Source organism: Dipodomys merriami, unplaced genomic scaffold, assembly GCF_024711535.1.
Source record: "Dipodomys merriami isolate MVZ:Mamm:240054 unplaced genomic scaffold, mDipMer1.0.p SCAF_66, whole genome shotgun sequence".
Taxonomy (NCBI): Eukaryota; Metazoa; Chordata; class Mammalia; order Rodentia; family Heteromyidae; genus Dipodomys; species Dipodomys merriami.
The window spans coordinates 2960115-2981131 of record NW_027206246.1 but is presented as its reverse complement, the minus strand read 5'-3'; positions in this window follow the sequence as shown (position 1 = coordinate 2981131).

Below are 21017 nucleotides of genomic sequence, written 5' to 3'. Positions count from 1 at the left end.
GTATCGGTTAGGGTTAGGGTGAGTGTTAGGGTTTGGGTGAGGGTTAGGGTTACGGTGAGGTGTGGGTAAGGGTTAGGGTGAGGGCTAGGGTTAGGGTTAGGATTAGGGTGAGGTTTAGTTCTAGTGTGAGGGTGAGGGGTCAGGTTTAGGATTAGGCTTAGGTGTAGGGTTAGGCTTAGGGTGAGGTTGAGGGTGAGGATCAGAGTTAGGTGTAGGGTGAGGGTTAGGTTTATGGTTAGGGTTAGTGTAGGGTGAGGTTGAAGGTTAGGGTGAGGGTGATGTGGAGGGTGAGGGTAAGGGTTAGGTTTAGGGTTAGGGTTAGGGTTATGGTTATGGTTAGGGTTAGGGTGAGAGTGAGTTTGAGGGCTAAGGTGAGGGTGATGTTGAGGTTGAATGTGAGGGTGAGTGTTAGGGTTAGGATTAAGGTTCAGGGGAGGTTTAGGGTTAGGGTTAGGATGAGTGTTAGGCTGAGGGTTAGGGTGAGGGTTAGGGATAGGGTTAGGGTTAAGGTGAGGGTTTTGGTTATAGTTAGGTTTAGATTTAGGGTGAGGGTGAGAGTGAGTTTTAGGGTTTGGAATAGGGTTAGGGTTAGAGTTCAGCTGAGGCTGAGGAGTGCGAAGTTGAGGGTTAGGTTTAGGGTGAGGGTTAGGGTGAACGTTAGGGTGAGGGTTAGGGTTAGGGTGAGGGTTAGGGTGAGGTTTAGTTTTACGGTTAGTGTTAGGTTGAGGGCAAGGGTTAGAGTGAGTTTTAGGTTTAGGGTGAGGGTTAAGGATAGCATTAGGGTTAGGGTTAGGGTGAGGGTTAGTGTTAGGGTTAGGGCTAGGATTATTTTTAGGGTTAGGGTTCAGCTGAGTTTGGTGGTGAGGTTGAGTGTGAGGTTTAGGGTTAGTGTTAGTTTTAGGGTGAGGGCTAGTGTGAGGGTGAGGGTTAGCGTGAGGGTTAGGGTGAGGGTGAGGGTTTTGGTTAGCAAAGGCTTAGGGTTAGGGGTAGGTTGAGGATTAGGTTGAGGGTCAGTATTAAGGTGAGGCTTATGGTTAGGGTGAGGATTAGGCTTAGGGTGAGGATGAGGGTTAGGGTTAAGGTGATGTATAGGTTGAGGGTGAGGGTGAGGGTGAGGGTTACTGTGAGGGTTAGGGTGTAGTTGAGGGTTACGTTTAGGGTGAGGGATAGGGTGACAGTGAGGGTTAGGGTGAAGGTGAGGGTTAGGGTTATTTTTAGGGTGAGTGTTATGGTGAGCCTTAGTGTGAGGATTAGGGTTAGGTTTAGGGTGAAGGAGAGGGTAAGGTTTAGGGAGAGGTTTAGGGTGAGGGTGAGGGTTAGGGTTACCGTTAGAGTAAGGGTGAGGTTTAAGGTGAGTGTTATGGTTAGGGTTGGATGAGTGTTAGGGTTAGGGTGAGGGTTAGTGTTAGTGTGAGGCTCAGGGTTAGTTTTAGAGTTAAAGTTAGGGTGATGGTGAGGGTTAGGGTTAAGATTAGGATTAGGGATAGTGTTATGCTGAGGGTTAGGATGAGGGTTAGTTTTAGGGTGAGGGTTAGGGTTAGGGTTAGGGTTAGGTTTAGTTTGAGTGTTAGGTTTAGGGTTAGGAAGAGGTTTTGGCTGAGGGTTGGGGTTAGGGTTAGGGTTATGGTGAGGGTAAGGTTTAGGGTGAGGGTTAGCGTGAGGGTGAGGGTGAGGATTAGGGTTAGGTTGAGGGTTAGGGTGAGCATTAGGGTGAGGATTAGGTTTAGGTTGAGGGTTAGTTTGAGGGTTAGAGTCAGGTTTAGTGTTAGGGTTAGGGTTAGGGTGAGGTTTAGGGTGAGGGTAAGGTTTAGAGTGATGTTTAGGTTGAGAGTGAGGGTGAGGGTGAGGGTGATGGTGAGCGTTAGGGTTAAGATTTGGGTTAGGGTTAGGGTTAGGCTGAGGGTTGGTGTGAGGGTGAGTTTTAGGGTGAGGGTTAGGTTTAGGGTTAGTGTTAAATTTAGTTTGAGTGTTAGGGTTAGGGTTAGGAAGAGGGTTTGGCTGAGTGTTGGGGTTAGGGTTAGGGTTATGGTGAGGGTAAGGTTTAAGGTGAGGTTGAGGGTGAGAATTAGGGTTAGTTGAGGGTAAGGGTGAGCATTAGGGTGAGGATTAGGTTTAGGTTGAGGGTTAGGGTGAGGGTTAGAGTCAGGTTTAGTGTTATTGTTAGGGTTAGGGTTAGGGTGAGGTTTAGGGTGAGGGTAAGGGTTACAGTGATGGTTAGGCTGAGGGTGAGGGTGAGGGTGAGGGTGATGGTGAGGCTTAGGATCAAGGTGAGGGTTAGGGTTAGGGTTAGGCTGAGGGTTAGGGTTAGGGTTAGGGTGAGGAGTAGGATGAGGGGGAGGTTTTGAGTTAGCGTTTGTGTTATGGTTAATGTGAGGGTTAGGGTGAGGGTTAGGGTTATTGTGAGGATAAGGGTTAACTTGAGGTTTAGGGTGAGGGTGAGGGATAGGGTTAGCGTTAGGTTTAGGGTGAGGGTTAGGGTGAGGGTTAAGTTGAGGTTTAGTTTTAGGATGAGTGTGAGTGTTAGAATTATGTTTAGGGTGAACGTTAGGGTTAGAGTGACGTTTAGGGTAGGGTTAGGGTGAGGGTGAGGGTGAGGGTGAGGGTGAGGGTGAGTTTTAGGGTGGGCGACACTGTTAGGATTAGGGTGAGGGTTAAAGTGAAGGTGAGGGTTAGGGTGAGGGTGTGGGATAGGATTACTGTGAGGATTAGTGTTAGGGTTAGGGTTAGGGTTATGGTGAGGGTAAGTGTTAGGATGAGTTTTAGGGAGAGGGTGAGGTTTAGGGATAGCCTTAGAGTTAGGGTGACAGTTAGGGTGAGAGTTAGTGTGAGGGTTAGGATTCGGGTTAGGCTTAGGGCGACTGTGAGGGTTACAGTTAGTTTTAAGGTTAGGGTTAGGCTGAGCGTAATGTTTAGGGTGAGCGTGAGTTTGAGGGTGAGTGTTAGGGTTAGGTTGAGGGTTAAGGTGAGGATTAGGTTTACAGTTATGTTGAGGTTGAGTGTTAGGTTTAGGATTAGGCTTAGGTGTAGGTTTAGGCTTTGGGTGAGGCTGAGGATGAGGGTTGGGGTGAGGGTGAGGGTTTTGTTTAGGAAAGGCTTAGGGTTAGGGTTAGGGTGAGGATTATGGTGAGGGTGAGGTTTAAGGTGAGGGTTAGGGTTAGGGTGAGGATTAGGGTTAGGGTTAGGGTGAGGGTTAGGGTTAGGGCGATTTTTAGGGGGAGGGTGAGTGTTACGGTGAGGGTGATGTTGAGCGTGAGGGTTAGGTTTGGGGTGAGGTTAGGGTGACAGTGAGGGTTAGGGTGAAGTTGAGGGTTAGGGTTATGGTTAGGGTTAGGGTGAGGGGTAGGGTGAAGTGTAGGGTTAGGGTTAGGTGAGGGTTAGGGTTAGGGTTAGTGTGAGGATAAGGGTTAGGGTAAGGGTTAGGGTGAGATTGAGGGTTAGGATTAGCTTTAGGGTTAGAGTGAGGTTTAGGTTGAGGGTTAAGGTAAGGGTTAGTGTTAATATGAGGATGAGGGTTACAGTTAAGTTTAGGGTGAGGGTTAGGTTTAAGGTGAGATTTAGGGTAAGGTTATGGTGAGGGTGAGCTTGAGGGTGAGGATGAGTTTCAGGGTGTGGGTGATTTTTAGGGTTAGGGTGATGGTTAAGCTGACAGTGAGGGTTAGGGTGAGGGTGAGGGTTAGGGTTGCGGTGCGGATTAGTATTAGGGTTAGTGTTAGGGCTATGGTGAGAGCAAGTGTTAGAATGAGCTTGAGGGTGAGGGTGAGGTTTAGGGAGAGCGTTAGACTTAGGGTGAGGTTTAGGTTTAGGGTTAGGGTTCAGGTTATGCATAGGGTGAGTTTTAGGGTTAGAGTTAGGGTTAGGGTTAGCGTTAGGGTGAGGGTAAGTTTTAGGATTAGGGTTTGGGTGAGGGTGAGGGTTAGGGTTAGTTTGAGGCTTAGGGTGGACTTTAGGGTGAGTGTTATGTTTAGGTTTAGGGTTAGGGTGAGGTTTATTGTTAGTGTTAGTGTTAGGGTTAGGGTGATGGTTAGGGTGAGGGTAAGGGATAGAGTGAGTGTTAGGGTGAGGGTGAGGGTTAGGGATAGCATTAGGGTTAGGGTTAGGGTTAAGGCTAGGGTGAGTGTTAGGTTTAGGGTTAGGTGAGGGTTAGGTTTAGGGATAGGTTTGGGGTTAGTGTGAAATTCAGCTTTAGGGTTAGGGTTAGAGTTAGGGTGAGGATGAGTGTGAGGGTTAGGGTTAGGATTAAGGTTAGGGTTAGGGTTAGGCTGAGAGTGAGGGTGAGGGTGTAGGTGAGGGTTAGGGTGAAGGTGAGGGTTAGGGTTAGGGTGAGGGTTAGGGTTAGGGTTAGGGTGAGGGGTAGGGTTAGTGTTAGGGTGAGGGTTAGCCTTAATGTGCAGGTTAGGGTTAGTGTTAGGGTTAGTGTGAGGATAAGGGTTAGGGTGAGGCTTAGGGTGAGAGAGGGGGTTAGGGTTAGCGTTAGGGTTAGAGTGATGGTTAGGGTGAGGTTTAAGGTGAGGGTTAGGGTTAGTATGTGGGCGAGTGATAGAGTTAGAATTAGGGTGAGGTTTAGGGTTAGGATGAAGTTTAGGGTAAGGTTAGGGTGAGTGTGAAGGTTCGGGTGAGGGTGAGTTTTAGGGTGTGGGTGACATTTAGGGTTTGGGTGAGGGTTAAGGTGACGATGAGGGTTAGGGTGAGTGTGAGGGTTAGTGTTGTGGTGAGGATTAGGGTTAGAGTTAGGATTAGGGTTATGGTGAGTGTAAGGGTTAGGAATAGCTTTACGGTGAGGGTGTGGTTTAGGGATAGCGTTAGAGTTAGGGGGAGGGTTAGGCTGAGGGTTAGGGTTCAGGTTATGCTTACGGTGAGCTTGAGGGTTAGAGTTAGGATTAGGGTTAGGGTTAGGGTGAGGGTAAGGTTTAGGGTGAAGGTTAGGGTGAGGGTGAGGTTGAGGGTTAGGGTTAGGTTGAGGGTTAGGTTGAGCGTTAGGGTGAGGGTTAGTTTTAGGTTTAGGTTGAGCGTTAGGGTGAGGGTTAGTTTTAGGCTTAGGGTTAGGGTGAGGGTACGGGTTAGAGTGAGGGTTAGTGTGAGAGAGATGGCTAGGGATAGCATTAGGGTTAGGTTTAGGGTTAGGGTGAGGGTTATGCTTATGGGTAGGGTAAGGTTTACTCTTAGGTTGAGTGTTAGGGATGTGGTCGAGGTTAGGGTGAGGGTCAGAGTTTGGGTTAGGGTTAGAGTTAGGGTGAGGGTGAGTGTGGGGGTTAGGGTTAGGATTAGGGTGAGGGTGAGGGTGAGGGTGAGGGTTAGGTTTAGGGTTAGGGTGAGGGTTAGGTTTAGTGTTAGTGTTACAGTTAGGCTGAGGGTGAGGGTGAGGGTGTAGTTGAGGGTTAGGATGAAGGTGAGGGTTAGGGTTAGGGTTAGGGTGAGATTTAGGGTTAGGGGTAAGGTGAGGTATAGGATGAGGTGTATGGTTAGGGTTAGGGGGAGGGTAAGGGTTAATGTGACGGTTAGGGTTAGGGTTAGAGTTAGGATAAGGGTTAGGGTGAGGTTTAGGGTGAGAGTGAGTGTCACGGTTAGCGTTAGGGTTAGGGTGAGGGTTAAGGTGAGGATTTAGGTGAGGGTTAAGGTTAGTATAAGGGTGAGGTTTAGAGTTCAGGTTAAGGGTGAGGGGTAGGGTTAGGGTGAGGTTTAGGGTAAGATTAGGTTGAGTGTGATGGTTCAGGTGAGGGTGAGTTTTAGGGTGTGGGAGACGGTTAGGGTTAGGGTGAGGGTTAAGGTTACGGTGAGGGTTAGGGTGAGGGTGAGGGTTAGGGTTGTGTTGAGGATTACGGTTAGGGTTAGGATTATGGTTATGGTGAGGGTATGGGTTAGGATGAGGTTTAGGGTGAGGGAGAGGTTTAGGGATAACGTTAGAGTTAGGGTGAGGGTTAGAGTTCATGTTAGGCTTAGGGTGAGGTTAAGGTTAGGGTGAGGGTTAGGGTGAGGGTTAAGTTGAGGTTTAGGGTAAGTATGAGGGTGAGCGTTAGACAGGTTTAGGGTGAGGGTAAGGGTTAGGGTGAGGTTTAGGGTAAGTTTAGGGTGAGGGTGAGGGTTTTGGTGAGGGTGAGTTTTAGGACGTGGTTGACGGTTTGGGTAAGGGTGAGGGTTAAGGTGACGGTGAGGATAAGGGTGAGTGTGAGGGTTAGGGTTGTGGTGAGGATTAGGGTTAGGGTTAGTGTTATGGTGAGGGTAAGTGTTAGAATGAGGTTTAGGGTGAGGGTAAGGTTTAGGGATAGCGTTAGATTTAGGGTGAGGGTGAGGGTGAGGTTTAGGGTTCAGGTTACACTTAGGGTGAGGGTGAGGGTTAGAGTTAGGGTTAGGGTTAGGGTTAGGAAGAGGGTTTGGCTGAGGGTTAAGGTTAGGGTTAGGGTGAGGGATAGGGTTAGTGTGGATTAGGGTGAGGGAAAGGTTTAGGGTGTGGGTTAGGGTGACAGTGAGTGTTAGGGTTAAGGTGAGGGTTAGGGTGAGCCTTAGGGTGAGGGTTACGGTTAGGTTTAGGGTTAGGGTGAGGTTTAGTTTTAGGGTTAGGGTTAGGGTGAGGGTGAGGGTAAGGGTTAGAGTGAGATTTATGGCGAGGGTGCGGGTGAAGGATAGCATTAGGGTTAGGGTTAGGGTTAGGGTTAGGGTTAGGGTTAGGGATAGGTTTAGGGTGAGATTTAGGTTTAGGGTTAGGTTTAGGTTTAGGGTGAGAATAAGGGTTAGAATGAGTGTTAGGGTGAGGGTGAAGGTTACGAATAGCATTAGGGTTAGGGTTAGGGTTAGGGTGAGTCTTAGGGTTACAGTTAGGATTAGGTTGAGTGTGAGGGTTATGTAGAGGTGTAGGGTTAGGGTTAGTGTTAGGGTTAGGGTGAGGGTTAGGGTTAGGGGTAGGGTGAGGGTGAGGGTTAGTGTGAGTGAGGGTTAATGTTAGGGTTAGAGTGACGGTGAGGGTAAGGGTTAGCGTGAGGTCTAGGATTAGGGTTAGGTTTAGGGTGAGGTTTAGGTTTAGGGTGAGGTTGAGGGCGAGGTTCAGTGTTACGTTTTGGCAGAGGGTCAGGGTTATGGTTAGGGATAGGGTGAGGGTGAGGGTTATGGTGAGGGGTAGAGTTAGCGTTATTGTTAGGGTGAGGGTTAGGTTTAGTGTGAGGGTTTGGGTTAGGGTTACTCTTAGGGTGAGGGTAAGATTAGGGTTAGATATAGGGTGAGGATTAGGGTTACGGTTAGGTTTAGGGTGAAGGTTAGGCTGAGGGGTAGGGTTAGGGTTAGTTTTAGTGTGAGGGTTAGGGTGAGGGTTAGGTTTAGGGTGAGGGTAAAGGTTAGGGTCAGGGTGAGGGTAAGGGTTAGATTGAAGTTTACGGTGAGGGTGAGGGTTAGAAATAGCATTAGGGTTAGGCTTAGGGTTAGGGTGAGGGTTGGGGTGAAATTTAGGGTTAGGGTGAGGGTTAAGGTGAGGGTGAGAGTGAAGGTTAGGGTTAGAGTTAGGGTGAGGGTGAAGGTTAGGTTGAGGGTTAGAGTGACGGTAAGGGTAAGGGTTAGGGTGAGGGCTAGGGTTCTGGTTAGGGTTAGGGTGAGATTTAGGTTTAGTGTGAATGTGAGGTTGAGGTTTATGTTTAGGTTTAGGCTTAGGTTTAGGGTTAATCGTAGGGTGAGCATGAGGGTGAGGGTCAGAGTTAGTTTTAGGGTGAGGGTTTGGGTTATGGTTAGGGTTAGGGTGAGTGTGAGGGTGAGTGTTATGGTGAGGTTGATGGTGAGGGTGAGGGTGAGGGTCAGAGTTATGTTTAGGGTTAGTTTTATGGTTAGTGTTAGGTTTAGAGTTAGGGTGAGGGTGAGGATTAGGGTTTGAATTAGTTTTAGGGTGAGGGTTAGTGTTGAGGTTGAGGTTGATGCTAAGGGTGAGGGGGAGGGTTAGGGTGAGGTTGAGGTTTAAGTTTTGCATTAGGGTTAGTGTTAGGGTTAGGGTGAGGGTAGGGTTAGGGTTAGGTTGAGGGTAGAGTGATGTTGAGGGTGAGGGTTAGGGTTAGGAATAGTTTTAGGGTGAGGGCTAGGGTGAGGATTAGGGTTAGGGTGAGGGTGAGGGTTTCGGTTAGGAAAGGTTTAGGGTTAGGGTTAGGGTGAGGATTAGGGTGAGGGTGAGGTTTAAGGTGAGGGTTAGGGTTAAGGTGAGGTTAGGGTTAGGGTTAGGGTAAGGGTTAGGGTTAGGGTGATGTTTATTGTGAGGGTGTGGGTTAGGGTGAGGGTGAGGGTGAAGGTGAGGTTGAGGGTGTAGATGAGGTTTAGGGTTATGGTGAGGCTTAGGGTGACAGTGAGTGTTAGGGTGAAGTTGAGGGTTAGGGTTAGGGTTAGTGTGAGGGTTAGGGTTAGGTTTATGGTGAGGGGTAGGGTGAGGGGTAGGGTTAGGGTTAGGGTGAGTGTTAGTGTTAATGTGAGTGTTAGGGTTAGGGTTAGGGATAGTGGGAGGATAAGGTTTAGGGATAGGGTTAGGGTAAGAATGAGGGTTAGAGTTAGCGTTAGAGTTACGGTGAGAGTTAGGGTGAGGGTTAAGGTGAGGTTGAGGGTTAGTATGAGGGTGAGGGTTAGAGTTAGGTTTAGGGTTAGTGTTAGGGTGATGTTTAGGGAAAGGTAAGGGTGGGGGTGAGGTTTTAGGTGAGGGTGAGTTTTAGGGTGTAGGTGACGGTTAGCGTTAGGCTGAGGGTTAATGTTACGGTGAGGTTTAGGGTGAGGGTGAGGGTTAGGTTTGCGGTGTGTATTATGTTTAGGGTTAGGGTTAGGGTTATGATGAGGGTAAGGGTTAGGGTGAGGTTTAGGGTGAGGATGAGGTTTAGGGATAGCGTTAGAATTATGATGAGGTTTAGGGTGAGGGTTAGGGTTCAGGTTAGGCTTAGGTTGATGGTGAGGATTAGAGTTAGGGTTAGGGTTAGGGTGAAGATAAGGTTTAGGGTGAGGTTTAGGTTGAGGGTGAGGGTTAGGGTTAGGTTGAGAGTTAGGGTGAGAGTTTGGCTGAGTGTTAGGTTTAGGTTCAGGGTTAGGGTGAGGGTTAAGGTGAGGTTTAGTGTTAGTGTTAGGGTTAGGGTTAGGGTTAGGGTTAGGGTGATGTTTAGGGATAAGGTAAAGGTTAGAGTGAGGGTTAGGGTGAGGGTGAGTGTTAGGGTTAGTTTGAGAGTGAGGTTTAGGGTTAGCGTTAATGTGAGGGTTAGGTTTAGTGTCAGGGCTAGGGTGAGGGTGAAATTTAGGCTGAGGGTGATGGTGAGGTTGAGGGTGAGGGTTTCAATAAGGTAAGGGTTAGGGTTAGGGTTAGGGTGAGGATAAGGTTCAGGGTGAGGCTTAGTTTGAGGGTTAGGGTTCGGGTGAGGGTTAGGGTTAGGGGAAGGGTTAGGGTTAGAGTGATGTTTAGGGTGCCGGTCAGGGTTAGGATGAAGGTGAGGTTTCGGGTGAGGGTGAGGGTTCGGGAGAGGGTGAGGGTTAGGCTGTGTGTGAGGGTTCGAGTTCGGGTGAGTGTTATGGTGACGGTGAGGTTTAGGTTGAGGGTGAGCATTAAGGTTAGGGTGAGGGTCACAGTGAGGGTTAGGGTTAGTGTTGGGTTTAGGGTGAGACTTACTTTGAGGGGTAGGGTTAGGGTTATGTTTAAGGTTAGGGTTAGTGTGAGGATAAGTGCTAGTGTGAGGTTTAGGGTGAGGGTGAGGGTTGGGGTTAGCGTTAGGGTTATGGTGAGGGCTACGGTTAAGGTTAGGGTTAGGGTGAGGGTAAGGATTCGGGTAATGTTTAGGGTGAGGTTGAAGGTGAGGGTGAGGGTGAGGGTTAGGGTTAGATTTAGGGTTAGGATTAGGTTGAGGATGAGTGTGAGGGTTAGGTTTAGGATTAGGTTTAGGGTTAGAGTTAGGGTGAGTGTTAGGGTGAGGGTGAGGGTGAGGGTGAGTGTTAGGGCATGGGTGAGGGTTAGTGTTAGGGTTAGGATTAGGTTTAGGGTTAGGGTTTGAGTTATGGTGAGGGTAAGCGTTAGGCTGAGGTTTAGAGTGTGCGTGAGGGTTTGGGATAGCGTTAGAATTAGGGTGAGGGTTAGGGTGAGCGTTAGGTTTCGGGTTAGGCTTATGGTTAGGTTGAGGGTTAGAGTCAGGTTTAGGGTGAAGGTTAGGTGTAGGGTTAGGGTTAGGGTGAGGGTGAAGTTGTGGGTTAGGGTTAGTATTAGGATTAGGATTAGGGTCAAGCTTATGCTGAGGCTGAGGCTGAGGGTGAGGGTGAGGTTAGTGTTAGGTTGAGTGTTAGTGTTAGTGTTAGATTTAGGGTGAGGGTAAGGGTGAGGTTTAGGGTTAGGGTGAGGGTTAATCTGCGGGTTAGACTGAGGGTAAGAGTTAGGGTGAGGTTTAGGTTGAGGGTGAGGCTTAGGGTTAGGATGAGGGTAAGGGTTAGGGTGAGGTTTAGGGTGAGGGTTAGGTTTAGGGTTAGCATTAGTGTTAGCTTGAGGGTGAGGGTTAGGGTGAGTGAGAGGGATAGCATTAGGGATACGTTGAGGGATAGCTTTAGTGTAAGTGTTAGGGTTATTGTGAGGATAAGGGTTACTCTGAGAGTGAGGGTTAGGGTGAGGTTTAGGTTATCTTTTGGGTTAGGTTGAGGGTTAGGCTGAGGGTTAGGGTTACGGTGAGTGTTAGGTTTAGGGTTAGAGTGAGGGTTAGGGTTAGGGTGATGTTTAGGGTGAGAGTGAGTGTAAGGATGAGGGTGATGGTGAGGGTTAGTTTTAGGATGAGGGTGAGTGTGAGGGTGAGGGTTACGGTAATGGTTAGGGTTATGGTGAGGGTTAGGGGTAGGGTTAGATTGAGGGTTAGGGTTAGGATGATGTTTAGGGTGAGGGTGAGTGTAAGGGTGAGGGTTAGGTTGTGGTTGAGGTTTAGGGTGAGGGTGAGAGTGAGGGTGAGGGTTATGATTACGGTTACGGTTAGGGTGAGTTTTAGGGTAAGAGTTAGGATGAGTTTTAGGGTTAGGGTGATGTTTATGCTGAGGGTGAGGTTTAGGGTGAGGTTCAGGATTTGGGTGAAGGTGTGGTTTAGGGTTAGGTTTAGGGTGAGTGTTAGGTTGAGTGTTCGGGTGAGGGTTCGTCTGAGGGGTAGGGTTAGGGTTAGGGTGAGAATTAGGTTTAGTGTGAGGGTTAGGGTTAGGGATGGGGTAGGGTTAGTGTCATGATAAGTGTTAGGGTGAGGGTTGGTGTGATGCTGAGGGTTAGGGTTAACGTTAGATTTAGAGTTAGGTTTAGTGTCAGGGCTAGGGTGATGGTGAAATTTAGGCTGAGGGTGATGTTGAGGGTGAGGGTTTCAAAAAGATAAGGGTTAGGTTTAGGGTTAGGATGAGGATTAGGTTCAGGGTGAGGCTTAGTTTGAGGGTTAAGGTTCGGGTGAGGGTTAGGGTTAGGGTTATGTTTGGGGTGAGGATCAGGCTTAGGTTGAAGGTGAGGTTTCAGGTTAGGGTGAGGGTTCGGGAGAGGGTGAGGGTTAGGGTGTGTGTGAGGGTTCGGGTTCGGGTGAGTGTTAGGGTGACGGTGATGGTTAGGGTGAGGGTGAGGGTTAAGGTTAGGATTAGGGTTACATTGAGGGTTAGTGTTAGTGTTAGGTTTAGGGTGAGGCTTTGTTTTAGGGGTAGGGTTAGGGTTAGGTTTAGGGTTAGTGTTAGGGTGAGGGTGAGGTTTAGGTTTAGGGCTAGGGTTAGGGTGATGGTGAGGGTTAGATTTAGGATTAGGGTCAGGGTTATGCTTAGGATGAGGGTGAGGGTGAGGGTGAGGGTTAGGATTAGGGTGAGGGTTAGGGTTAGGCTTAGCATTATTGTCAAGGCAAGGGTTAGGGTAAGGGTTAGGGTGAGGGTAAGGGTTAGGGTGAGGCTTAGGGTGAGCGTGAGGGTTAGGGTTAGGGTGAGAGTGAGGGTTAGGGTTAGGGTTAGGGTGAGGGTTAGGTTTAGGGTCAGGGCTAGGGTGAGGGTGAGGGTTAGGCTGAGGGGGATGGTGAGGCTGAGGGTGAGGGTTTCAATAAGGTAAGGTTTAGGGTTAGGGTTAGGATGAGGATTAGGTTCAGAGTGAGGTTTAGTTTGAGGGTTAGGGTCCGAGTGAGGGATAGGGTTAGGGTAAGGGTTAGGGTTAGGGTGATGTTTAGGGTGCGGGTCAGGTTTTGGATGAAGTTGAGCTTTCGGGTGAGGGTTCGGGTTAGGGAGAGGTTGAGGGTAATGGTGTGTGTGAGGGTTCGGGTTCGGGTGAGTTTTATGGTGACGGTGAGGGTTAGGGTGAGGGTGAAGGTTAAGGTTAGGGTTAAGGTTATAGTGAGGGTTAGGGTTAGTGTTAGGTTTAGGGTGAGGCTTAGTTTCAGGGGTAGGATTAGAGTTAGGGTTAGGGTTAGGGTTAATGTGACTATGTGTTAGGGTGAGGTTTAGGGTGAGGGTGAAGTTTAGGGTTAGCGGTAGAGTTTGGGTGAGGGTTAGGGTGTTGGTGAGGTTTAGGTTGAGGGTGAGAGTGAGGGTGAGGGTTACGGTTAGGGTTAGGGTTAGGGTGATTTTTAGGGTTAGAGTTAGGGTGAGTGTTAAAGTTAGGTTGAGGTTTATGGTGAGGGTGAGGTTTAGGTTTCGGGTGTGGCTGAGGTTTAGGTTTAGGTTTAGGGTGAGGGTTAGGGTGAGTGTTAGAATGAGGGTTAGGCTGAGGGGTAGTGTTAGGGTTAGGGTGAGCATTAGGTTTAGTGTGAGGGTTAGGGTTAGGGATAGGGGTAGGGTTAGTGTGATGATAAGTGATAAGGTGAGGGTTAGTGTGATGGTGAGGTTTAGGGTTAGCATTAGGGTTTGGGTGAGGGTTAGGGTGAGGGTTAGGGTTAGGGTTAGGGTGAGGGTGAGGGTGAGATTAGGGTTAGGGTGAGGGTTAGGGTTAGCGTTAGGTTTAGGTTGAGTGTAAGTGTGAGGGTTAGGGTTAGGGTGAGGGTTAGGCTGCGGGTTAGGCTGAGGGTAAGGTTTGAGGTGAGGTTTAGGTTGAGGGTTAGGCTTAGGATTAGGATGACGTAACTGTTAGGGTGTGGGTTAAGGTGAGGGTTAGGGTTAGAGTTAGCATTAGTGTTAGGGTGAGGGTGAGGGTTACTGTGAGGGAAAGGGTAAGGGTTAGGGATAGGGTGAGGGAATGGGTTAGTGTGAGTGTTAGGGTTAGTGTGAGAATAAGGGTTAGGGTGAGGGTTAGGTTGATGTTGAGGGTTAGGTTATGGTTCGGGATAGGTTGTGGGTTAGGCTGAGGGTTAGGTTTAGGGTGAGGATTAGGTTTAGGGTTAGAGTGAGGGTTAGGGTTAGGGTGATGTTTAGGGTGTGGGTGAGTGTAAGGGTGAGGGTGATGATGAGGATGAGATTTAGGGTGAGGGTGAGAGTGACGGTGAGGGTTACGGTTATGGTTAGGGTTATGGTGAGGGTTAGGGGTAGGGTTAGAGTGAGGGTTAGCGTTAGGATGATGTTTAGGGTGAGGGTGAGTGTAAGAGTGAGGGTGAGGGTGAGGGTGAGGTTTAGGGTGTGGGTGAGAGTGAGGGTGAGGGTTATGGTTAGGGTTAGGATTAGGGTGAGGTTTAGGGTTAGAGTTAGGGTGAGTGTTAGGGTTAGGTTGATGATTTTGGTGAGGGTGAGGTTTAGGGTGAGGTTTAGGTTTCGGGTGAGGGTGAGGTTTAGGGTTAGATTTAGGGTGACGGTTAGGGTGAGTGTTAGGATGACGGTTTGGCTGAGGGGTAGGTTTAGGTTTAGGGTGAGCATTAGGTTTAGTGTGAAGGTTAGGGTTAGGGATAGGGGTAGGGTTAGTGTGATGATAAGTGTTAGTGTGAGGGTTAGTGTGATGGTGAGGGTTAAGGTTAGCGTTAGGTTTAGCGTGAGGGTTAGGGTGAGAGTTAGGTTTAGGGTTAGGGTGAGGGTGAGGGTGAGGGTTAGTGTTAGGGTCATGGTGAGGGTTAGATTTAGGATTAGTGTTAGGGTTAGTCTTAGGATGATGGTGAGGGTAAGGGTGAGGGCTAGGATTAGGGTGAGGGTTAGGGTTAGGTTACCATTAGTGTGAGGATAAGGGTTAAGGTAAGGGTTAGGGTGAAGGTAAGGGTTCGTGTGAAGCTTAGGGTGAGGGTGAGGGTTAGGGTGAGTGTGAGGGTGAGGGTTATGTATAGGGTTATGGTGAGGGTTAGGTTTAGGGTCAGTGTTAGGGTCATGGTGAGGGTTAGATTTAGGATTAGTGTTAGGGTTAGTCTTAGGATGATGGTGAGGGTAAGGGTGAGGGCAAGGATTAGGGTGAGGGTTAGGGTTAGGTTACCATTAGTGTGAGGATAAGGGTTAAGGTAAGGGTTAGGGTGAAGGTAAGGGTTCGTGTGAAGCTTAGGGTGAGGGTGAGGGTTAGGGTGAGTGTGAGGGTGAGGGTTATGTATAGGGTTATGGTGAGGGTTAGGTTTAGGGTCAGGGCTAGGGTGACAGTGAGAGTTAGGCTGAGGGTGATGGTGAAGTTGAGGGTGAGGGATTCAATTTGGTAAGGGTTAGGGTTAGGATGAGGATTTGGTTGAGGGTGAGGCTTAGTTTGAGGGTTAGGTTTCGGGTGAGGGTTAGTGTTAGGGTAAGGGTTAGGGTTAGGGTGCTGTTTATGGTGAGGGTCAGGGTTAGGGTGAAGGTGAGGTTTCAGGTGAGGGTGAGGGTTCGGGAGAGGGTGAGGCTTCGGTTGTGTGTGAGGGTTCTGGTTCAGATGAGTGTTAGGGTGACTGTGAGGTTTAGGGTGAGGGTGAGCGTTAAGGTTAGGGTTAGGGATACAGTGAGGGTTAGGGTTAGTGAGAGTTAGTGTTAGGGTTAGGTTTAGGGTTGGTGTGAGGATAAGTGTTAGGATGAGGTTTAGGTTGAGGGTTAGGGTGAGGGTGAGGGTTAGGGTGAGGGTTATGGTTAGGGTTAGGGTGAGGGTTAAGTTTAGGGTTAGGGTGAGGTTTAGGATTAGGGTGATGTTTAGGGTGAGGGTGAGGGTTAGGGTGAGTGTGAGGGTTCGGGTTGGTTTAGGGTTAGGGTTAGGTTGAGGGTGAGCATGAGAGGTTTAGGATTAGGGTTAGGGTTAGAGTTAGGGTGAGGATCAGGGTGAAGGTGAGTGTTAGGGGATGGGTGAGATTTAGGTTTAGGGTAAGGATTAGGTTTATGGTTTGGTTTATGGTGAGGGTAAGGTTTAGGTTGAGGTTTAGGGTGAGGGTGAGGGTTAGCGATAGCGTTAGAGTTAGGGTGAGGTTTAGGGTGATGGTTAGGTTTCGGGTGAAGCTTACGGTTAGGGTGAGGGTTAGAGTCAGGTTTAGGGTTAGAGTTAGGGTGAGTGTTATGGTTAGGTTGATGTTTACGGTGAGGGTGAAGTTTAAGGTGAGGTTTAGGTTTCAGGTGAGGCTGAGGTTTAGGTTTAGGTTTAGGGTGAGGGTTAGGGTGAGTGTTAGAATGAGGGTTAGGCTGAGGGGTATTGTTAGGTTTAGGGTGAGCATTAGGTTTAGTGTCAGGGTTAGTGTTAGGGATAGGGGTAGGGTTAGTGTGATTATAAGAGTTAGGGTGAGGGTTAGTGTGATGGTGAGGTTTAGGGTTAGCATTAGGTTTAGGGTGAGTGTTAGGGTTAGGGTTAGCGTGAGGGTGAGGGTGAGGTTAAGCTTAGGGTGAGGGTTAGGGTTAGCGTTAGGTTTAGGTTTAGTGTAAGTGTGAGGGTTAGGTTTAGGGTGAGGGTTAGGCTGTGGGTTAGGCTGAGGGTAAGTGTTAGGGTGAGGTTTAGGTTGAATGTTAGGCTTAGGGTTAGGATGAAGGTAAGTGTTAGGGTGTGAGTTAGGTTGAGGGTTAGGGTTAGGGTTAGCATTTTTGTTACGGTGAGGGTGGGGATTAGGGTGAGGGATAGGGTAAGGGTTAGGGATAGGGTGAGGGATTGTTAGTGTGAGTGTTAGGGTTAGTGTGAGGATAAGGGTTAGGGTTTGGGTTAGGTTGATGGTGAGGTTTAGGTTATCATTCAGGATAGGTTGAGGGTTAGGCTGAGGGTTAGGTTTAGGGTGAGGGTTAGGTTTAGGGTTAGAGTGAGGGTTAGGGTTAGGGTGATGTTTAGGTTGTGGGTGAGTGTAAGGGTGAGGGTGATTGTGAGGGTGAATTTTAGGTTGAGGGTGAGAGTGAGGGTGAGGGTTACGGTTATGGTTAGGGTTATGGTGAGGGTTAGGGTTAGGGTTATAGTGAGGGTTAGGGTTAGGGTGATGTTTAGGGTGAGGGTGAGTGTAAGAGTGAGGGTGAGGGCAAGGGTGAGCTTTAGGGTGTGGGTGAGAGTGAGGGTGAGGGTTATGGTTAAGTTTAGGGTTAGGGTGAGGGTGAGGTTTATGGTTAGAGTTAGGGTGAGTGTATGGGTTAGGTTGATGATTATGGTGAGGGTGAGGTTTAGGGTGAGGTTTAGGTTTCGGGTGAGGGTGAGGTTTAGGTTTAATTTTAGAGTGAGGGTTAGGGTGAGTTTTAGAATGAGGGTTAGGCTGAGGGGTAGTTTTAGGGTAAGGGTGAGCATTAGGTTTAGTGTGAGGGTTACGGTTAGGGATAGGGTTAGGTTTAGTGTGATGATAAGGGTTAGGTTGATGGTTAGTGTGATGGTGTGGGTTAGGGTTAGCGTTAGGGTTAGGGTGAAGTTTAGGGTGAGCGTTAGGGTTAGGGTTAGGGTGAGGGTGAGGGTTAGGGTTAGGGTTAGGGTTAGGGTGACGGTGAGGGTTAGATTTAGAATTAGGGTTAGGATTATTCTTAGGGTGAGAGTGAGCATGAGGGTTAGGTTTAGTGAGAGTGTTAGGGTTAGGGTAAGGTTTAGGGAGAGGGTAAGTTTTAGGGTGATGTTTAGGATGAGGGTGAGGATTAGGGTTAGCATTAGGGTTAGCATTAGGGTTAGGGTTAGGGTGAGGGTTAGGGTTAGGGTTAGGGTAATGGTGAAGGTGAGGTTTAGGGTTAGGGGTGAGGGTGAGTTTTCCAGTGAGGATAAGGGTGAAGGTGAGGGTGAGGGTTAGGGTATGGGTGAGATTTCAGGTTCTGTTGAGTGTTACGGTGATGGTGAGGGTTAAGGTGAGAATGAGGGTTAGGGTCAGGGTTAGGGTTAGAGTTAGGGTTAGGGTTAGTGTTTGGGTTAGCTTGAGGGGTAGGGTTAGGGTTAGGGTTAGGGTTAGGCTTAGTGTGAGTGTTAGGGTCAGGGTAAGGTTTAGGGTGAGGGTGAGGGTTAGGATGATTGTTAGTGTGAGGGTGAGTGTTAGGTGTAACATTAGGGTTAGGGTTATCGTTAGGGTGAGTGTAAGGATTAGGGTTAGTGTTAGCGTGAGGGTGAGGGTGAGGGTTAGGGTTAGGGTTAGGGCTAGGGTAATGGTGAGGGTTAGGTTGAAGGTGAGGGTGAGGGTGAACGTGAGGGTTTCATTTAGGTAAGGTTTAGGATTTGGTTTAAGTTGAGGATTAGGGTGAGGGTGAGGGTTAGTTTGAGTGTTAGGGTTAGGGTTAAGGTTAGCATTATTTTTAGGGTGAGGGTGAGGTTTAGGGTTATGTTTAGGTTGAGGGTTAGGGTTAGGATGAGGGTGAGGTTTCCGTTGAGGATAAGGGTTCGGGTATGGGTGAGGGTTAGGGTGTGGGTGAGCGTTCAGGTTCGATTGAGTGTTAGGTTGATGGTAAGGAAGAAGATGAGGGTGAGGGTTAGGTTTAGGGTGAGGCTGAGGGTTAGGGTTAGGGTTAGGGTTAGAGTGTGGGTTAGGTTGAGGGGTAGGGTTAGGGTTAGGTTGAGCGTTAGGGTTAGTGTGAAGGTTAGGGTTAGGATTAGGGTTAGTGTGAGGCTAAGGTTTAGGGTGAAGTTTAGGGTGAGAGTTAGGGTTAGCATTAGGTTTAGGGTGAGGGTTAGGGTAAGGGTTAGGTTTAGGTTGAGGTTTAGGGTAAGGGTTAGGGTGAGGGTTAGGGTGAGGGTGAGGGTGAGGGTTAGGGTTAGGGTTAGAATTAGTGATAGGTTGAGGATCAGATTTTGAGAAATGATGAAGTGAGGATTTGGGTGAGGGTTAGGTTTAGGGTTAGGGATAGGGGAAGGATTAGGGTTAGGGTTAGGATTAGGGTGAGGTTTAGGCTGAGGTGTAGGTTTAGGGTTAGGGGGAGGGTTAGGTTTAGTGTGATTGTTAGGGTTAGGGTAAGGGTTAGGGTGAGGGTAAGGGTTAGGGTGTTGGTTAGTCTGAGGGTGAGGGTTAGGTGTAGCATTAGGTTTAGGGTATGGTTAGGGTGAGGGTGAGGGTTAGGTTTAGGGTGAGGGTGAGGGTGAGGGTGAATGGTAGGGCTAAGATTTGAGTGAGGGTTAGGGTTAGGGTGAGGGATAGGTTGAGGGTGAGGTTTAGGTTGAGGTTCAGGGTGAGGGTGAGGGTTTCAGCTAGGTAAGTGTTAGGGTTAGGGTTAGGGTTAGGATTACAGTGAGGTTAAGGGTTATTTTGAGGGTTTAGGTTAGGGTGAGGGTTAGGCTCAGGGTTAGGGTTAGGTTGAGGGGTAGGGTTAGGGTTAGGGTGAGGGTTAAGGTTAGTGTGAGTTTTAGGGTTAGGTATAGGGTTAGTGTGAAGATAAGTGTTACGGTGAGGTTTAGGGTGAGACTCAGGGTTAGGGTTAGCCTTAGGGTTAGGGTGAGGGTTAGGGTTAGGGTGAGGGTGAGGGTTAGGGTTAGGGTGATGTTTACATTAAGAGTGAGTGTTAGGGTGAGGGTGAGGGTTAGGGATAGGATTATGTTTAGGGTTAAGGTGAGGGTGAGGGTTAAGGTTAGTGTGAGGGTTAGGTTCAGGGTTAGCTTTAGGATGAGGGTTAGGGTTAGAGTTTGGGAGATGGTAAGGTTATGGTGAGGATTAGGGTAAGGGTGAGGCTTAGGGTTAGGCTTAGGGTTAGGGTGAGGGTTAGGGTGAGGGTGATGAATAGGGTTATGATGAGGGTTAGGGTTAGGGTTATGGTGAGGTTTAGGTTTAGTGTGAGGTTTAGGGTTAGGGTTAGGGTTAAAGTTAGGGTGAAGGTGAGAGATAGGGTTAGGGTTAGGGTGAGGGATAAGGTGAGGTTTAGGGTTAGGGTTAGTGTGAGGTTTAGGTTTAATGTGAGGGTTAGGGTTAGGGATAGTGTGAGGATAAAGTTTAGGGTGAGGTTAAGGGTGAGAGTGATGGTTAGGGTTAGCGTTAGTGTTATGGTCAGTATTAGGGTGATTTTTAATATGAGGGGTAGGGTTAGTGTGAGGGTGAGGATTAGAGTTAGATTTAGCGTGAGGGTTAGGTTTAGGGTGAGGTTTAGGTTAGGGTTAGAGTTAGGTTTCGGGTTAGGGTGGGGGTGAGTTTTAGGGTGTGGGTGAACTTTAAGGTTAGGGTGAGGGTTAAGGTGACAGTGAGGGTTAGTGTTTGGGTGAGGGTTGGGGTTACGGTGAGTGTTAGGGTGAGGGTTAGTGTTAGAGTTAATGTGAGGGTTAGGGTTAGGGTTAGGGTTATGTTGAGGGTAAGGTTGAGGGTGAGGTTTATTGTGAGGTTGAGGGATAGGGATAGCGTTAGGGATAGGGTGAGCGTTAGGGTTACTGTGAGCATAAGGTTTAGGTTTAGGGTTAGGGTTAGGATTAGCATTATGGTGAGGGTGAGGGTTAATTTGAGGGTCAGGTATAGGGTTGGGTTTAGGGTGAGGGTCAGTGTAAGGCTTAGGGTTAGAGTTAGGGTGAGGTTGAGCTTGAGGATTAGGGTTAGGATTAGTGTTAGGTTTAGAGTTAACCTGAGGGTGAGGATGAGGGTGAGGGTTAGGGTTAGTGTTAGGGTGAGGATTAGGTTTAGGGTTAGGGTTAGCTTGAGTGTTAGTGTTAGGGTTAGGAAGAAACTGTGGCTGAGGGTTAGGGTGAGGGTTAGGGTGAAGGGTAGGCTTAGTGTGAGGGTTAGGATTAGGGTTAGGGTTAGGGTTAGGATGAGGTTAAGGTTTAGGGTGAGGTTTAGGGTGAGGGTGAGGGTGAGGGTTAGGGCGAGGATTAGGGTATGCATTAGGGTGAGGGTTAGGATTAGCTTTAGGGTTAGGGTGAGGGTTAGGGTGAGGTTTACTGTTAGGGGTAGGGTTAGGGTTAGGGTGAGGGTAAGGGTTAGAGTGAGGGTAAGGGTGAGGGTGAGGGTTAGGGTGAGGGTAAGGTTTAGGGTGAGGGTTAGTGTGAGCCTGAAGAGTAGGTTTAGGGTTAATGTTATGATTAGGATTAGGGTGAGGGTGAGAGTTAGGTTTTCGTTGGGGTTTATGGTTAAGGTGAGGGTTAGGGTTAGGTTTAGAGTTAGGGTAAGTGTGAGCATGAGGGTTAGGGTTAGGGTTTGATTAGGGTTAGGATGAGGGTGAGGGTGAGGGTGAGTGTTAAGGATAGGTTTAGGGTTATAGTTAGGGTGAGGGTTTTGGTGAGGTTTAGGGTTCACTTTAGGGTTAAGGTTAGGGTGAGGTTGAGGGTGTGGTTGAGGTTTAGGGTGAGGATGAGAGTTTCGGTTAAGTAAAGGTTACGGATATTGTTAGGGTGAGTATTAGGTTGAGGGTGAGGGTTAGGGTTAAGTTGAGTGTTAGGGTTAGGGTTTTGGTGAGCGTTAGGGTTAGGTTGAGGTTTAGGGTGAGGGTGAGGTTTAGGGTGAGGGTTAGGGTGAGGTTCAGCGTTAGGCTGTAGGTGAAGGTTAGGTTTAGGGTGAGGTTTCGGGTGACGGTGAGGTTTCGGGTGACTCTTAGGGTTAGGGTTAGTTTTAGGTTGAGGGTTAGGGTTAGGGTTATGGTGAGGGTTAGTGTGAGGGTTAGGATTAAGGTTAGGGTGAGGTTTAGGCTTAGTGTGATGGTTAGGGTTAGGATTAGGGTTAGGTTGAGAGAAAGGGTTAGGGTGAGTGTTCGGGTGATGGTGAGGGTTAGGGTGAAGGTGAGGGTTAGGGTTATATTTAGGCTTAGGGTAGGTTTAGGTTTAGAATGAGGGTGAGTGTGAGGGTGAGGGTTAGGTTTAGGATTAGGCTTAGGTGTAGGGTTATGCTTAGGGTGAGGGTGAGGTTGAGGGTCAAAGTTAG